Here is a 4,937-nt window from a genome sequence, read left to right on the forward strand (position 1 = left end):
CTCTCCTCTCGGAGAGGAATGGAAATCCCATAAGCACGAAGTTGTTGAGTAACTTGGGCTTGCAAAGCGGGGTTGCCCATAGCTTGTTGCAGCTTAGTAACAAGATAACTAACAAACAGGGGGGCATCATCATTAGCACCTTCATCTGCAAAATCAAAGTTATCAATGTTCATTCTACTCTCTTGGTTATTGTCAACCATGTTTATTAAACTTATGGGCTTACTTAGTGTATACTTTGGCAATTCAAAACCTTAGTTGCTACTCCTCTTAGCCTTTGAAAATAGGCACTTAAGTATCTATAGCCACGGCTCGAATTGGTTAATTATAGAGAGTAGTGGAGTGGGTCTAACATAGCAGAGTTGCCGAGGGATAGCTCCTTTTGGACTTCTTATGGCTCAATAATGGTAAAGTTGTAGGCAAGTCTAAGAAGACTCCATTATTAAGAACAAAGCTCCCGAGGTGTGCACCATATCCCACATAGTGTGCTCAACAAAACCGATAATAGATCCCAGTCCCACTTACCCTAATATAATTAACAAAATCAACCATTAATAGGCTACTTAAGGACCTCTCTTCTTAAGCAATAAAAGAGAAACCAAATGCTCTGATACCAATGTAATGGTAATGGCCTATGAACTTTGAGAGTAGCGGAATTAGATAAAGCACTTATGTGAGATTACTTTGTGAGCATAGCGGGTGAACTTAATTGATGGTAGCAACATAAACATGGCACTTAGTTATCTTGGCATGAACAATACTTTTGCAAGAGAGAAAGTTTAGAGAATATGACAACAATTGAGGACCGGATTCATATGGAGCCGGTCCCCCCTCGAATAGGCATTTGTATTATAGTTTCTCCCATCAAAACAGACTTGGTACAATACAATCTTTCTGTTCCTTGTGACCTAGGTGATGCAATGAAGATGGAAAGCTTCATGCATAACAAGAATAACATAAACTTTGTAGAAAGCATTAATTATCCCAAGCCTCACTCCCAAGGCCTCAAACACCTTCGAAGGTGGAGAGAGCTAGCGGGGAATGAGGGTAGGGAAGACGAAGAAGAAACATTCCATAGGAGAAAGAAATAGTTCCTCACTTATCATCACTCTTCTTGCTAGCATGCATAATAGCATAGTAATGAAGATGGAGAAGATGGCGAGCTTAAGCATTGAAGCATGGCTCTTGGTTGGATTTGCATTCCATAGCCAAGAGTGTTGGTGTAGGCTCTCACTTCTCACAAGCTTGGAGAAGGAGGTGGAGTTCCTCTACTTTCACCAAGTGAGAATGAATCCACAAAATGAGTGTGTGTGTGTGTGTGTGTGTATCCCCCCAACATACCCCTTGCTTGCTTGGGGCGAGTTCTACCTTTTTCTCATGTCTCAAGCTCATTGGGACCCTCTACCCCTAGCCAATCACATGCAGCTGCATTTCAAGTACATGGGTAGTCTTTGGACAAATGTCCTCCTTACCCCTTAGAGAGAGAGAGCTTGAAAATATCTAGATATTTTTTGGATGGAACTAGAAGCTCATTGGACTCCTCTTTAGACCAACCAATAGCATTCAAGCACACCATGTGGCTAAGCATAGGGAGAGTCTGACATGTGTCCCATGTGCCCCTTGAGAAAAGGCGTGCCCTTTGGGTGAGTGGGAGGTTAAGTCCAAGATTCCCCTAGCTTTGGGACTTTCCCCCTTCTTTGTAGGGTCTCTTTTTGACTCAAGCACCTTAACCCCCATGCATGGGAAGCTTCTCAAGCACCTTCCTTCTCATCAAGCATGACAAGCACCTTAGTCATTAAGCACGACAAGCACCTCAAGCACCTTAGTTATTAAGCACTACAAGCACCTCAAGCTTAGGTCGGGTTCCCACCTCAAGCTCAACCTTGCCTAAGGTCAAAGGATGTTTAACGCTAACCATTGGAGGTCTTTAATGAAGCTAACCCTAAGGTCTTTTAAGCTTCATTAGTTAACCTTGCTCTTTGACAGACCATCTCTCATTTGGACCCCTTTACCATTGGCCCCATGTTGAGATAGATCCATAAGCACATGTCTATATTCTAACCCTTGTTCCCGTTTATTATCCCACATGAAATGATCAGTTTAATATGAGAAAATCAGTTGGCTTGGTTAGATATTAGATTTTATGACATTATCTCTCTCTTGAAATCATAGTCATCCTCGACTATGAGGTAAAAGAGATAAAGCCATAGTCATTAGTTTGAGGTGACGACGTCTCCCAAACACCAAGTAGAACTTGTCATATGGACTAAAGAGCAGACATGGTTGCGGCAGCTAAGTCTCTAGAGCACCAAATGGATTAGTCATCCATTCTGGACTGATGTCATAGGGTAAAAAGGGATCCTCTACCCGCTAAGAAACATAGACTAATGACTAGGCTTTATCTTCTCTCCCTCATAGTTGAGGACGACTATGATTTCAAGAGAGAGATAATGTCATAAAATATAATATTTGACTTTACCAAATGATTTTCTCATATTAAACTGATCATTAATATGGAAAGATAAAAAGGGAACAAGAGCTAGGATATAGATATGTGCTTCTGGACCTATCTCAACAGGGGACCAAAAGGAAAAATGGTTTCATCTCAATAGGGGTCCAAAAGGAGACAGTCTACAAAATAGCAATGTGCAATAAGTGCTTCTAGATTTACCTCAGCAAGGGACCAAGAGGAGAGATGGTTACATCTCAATAGGGGTCCAAAACAAGGTCGCCTATCAAAGAGAAACGTGCATCTAATGGAGCTTAAAAGATCTTAGGGTTAGCTTCATTAAAGACTTTCAAAAGTTAGTGTTAAAAAGTCTTTTGACCTTAGGCAAGCTAGGGATGACTTTGAGGTGGGAACCCTACCCAAGCATGAGGTGCTTGTCGGCTTGCTAACTAAAGTGCTTAAAATATTTGTGGGAACCTTACCCAAAGCTTGAGGTGATTTTTATGCTTAAAATAACTAAGGTTCTTGAAGTGTTCAATTCAAAGATAAGCTCTCAAGAGGCATCGACGGTTTCCATGCTTGATTGACTAAGTGCTTGAAGTATTCAATTCAAACCAAATGACTTAAAAAGCATAAAAGACACATGTTCAAATGATCCTCCACATGTGGCCCTCATGAGGTGCTTGAATGCTATTGGATAGGTTTTAAAGGGGTCCAATGAGAATTTAGATGTATATAAATAAATAATTAAGTTCTTTGTCTCAAAGAGAAAAAAAAGGACACATGTCTAAATGAAATAATTAAATAATACGAGAGAGAGAGAGAGAGGTATACTCTCCCACACACACACATATGTTCTCTCATTGTGTGGAGTGCAAAGTGCAAGAGCTCCATCTCCTTCTCCAAGGTTGTTGAGAAGTGGAGAGCCTACACCAACACTCTTGGCTATGGGATGCAAATCCAACCAAGAGCCATGCTTCAATGCTTAAGCTTGTCATCTTCTTCATCTTCATTACTATGCTATTTTTCTATGCTAAGCAAGAAGAGTGACGATAAGTGAGGAACTATTTCTTTCTCCTATGGATGATTCTTCTTCCTCTTCCCTACCCTCATTCCCTGCTAGCTCTCTCCACCTTCGAAGGTGTTTGAGGCCTTAGGACTGAGGCTGGGGATAGTTAATGCTTTTTGCAAAGTTTATGTTATGCTCGTGATGCATGAAGCTTTCCATCTTCATAGCATTACCAAGGTCACAAGGAACACAAAGATTGTATTATACCAAGTTTCTCTTGATGGGAGTTTCTATAATACAAACGCCTTTTGGAGGGGGGACCGGCTCCAAGTAAATCCGATCCTCATGTTCTCTAATACTCTCTCTCTTGCAAAAGTATTGTTCATGCCAAGTTAATTAAGTAATATGTTCATGTTGCTACCATCAATTAAGTTCACCCTCTATGTTCTCAAAGTAATCTCACAAAAATGCTCACTCTAATTCTCTTATTTCCGCTATTCTCAAAGTACATAGGCCATTTCCATTACAACATCCATCCTAAGTGTATTCACATATATCACTACCATATACATGGCAACAAGCACACAAGGTCTTTGAATGCTCAATTCTTAAAACATTACAATGATTTTACAAAAAATTGGTTTTCATACTTGTGCCAATGATTAAAATCTAGTCCCACGGGCCAAATATGGCTTTCAAAAATGACAATTTAGGTGCCATAGATTGAATAGATACAAATTGGAAGCTCGTGGCCTTGAATTAATCAACAAACGCTCATATACACAAATAGGAAAGTGGAAACTACAAAAATATAGGACCCAACTTTGTATATGATGAAAAGATTACAAAAATATTTCACAAGATTAGACATTCAATAGCATATGTTAGCCCAACTGCTAATAGAAACCCTTCCATAAAGATCCTCCAATTTAAAAAACCTTCGATACTTTTTCAAACAAAGTGAGCCCTCACCCTTCAATAATCTTGGGATTTGAGACAACGAGGAAGAATGTGCTTGGGACCAATTAAGACAATAGTGGAGCTTGCACCTATACAAAAAATCGAAGAGCTAGCTAGATGAGAAACTCATCATCCAACATTTGGAAAAAGTTAGAGAAAATCTTCCCCATGTTCCTTCACCTCTATCCATTGTGGCACCCCAAGAGGAATGGAATGAAGAAGGGAAATGGTTCCTTCACCCAAGAGTTTTGGGATAGGGATGATGATGAAACAAGTAGTTGTAGAACCTCGAGGACATTGCCAAGCTATAGAACACAAGTTGATGCCAATAAGAATATTGTGCTTGTTCCATCAATTGTCCCAACTATAGCTCCTAAGAAAGAGATGTCAAGACTAGTAACTTGTGTTCTACCTTTGGCTAGCCTGCTTAAAATATGGCCAAATCTGTGGAAGGACCTTTTGCAAACTAGAAAAATCACTCAATGCCACATTGAACACGGCTTTGGTCATGAATTTCTCGAA

The sequence above is a fragment of the Adiantum capillus-veneris genome, chromosome 5, assembly GCF_014529385.1.
Source record: "Adiantum capillus-veneris isolate H3 chromosome 5, ASM1452938v2, whole genome shotgun sequence".
NCBI lineage: Eukaryota > Viridiplantae > Streptophyta > Polypodiopsida > Polypodiales > Pteridaceae > Adiantum > Adiantum capillus-veneris.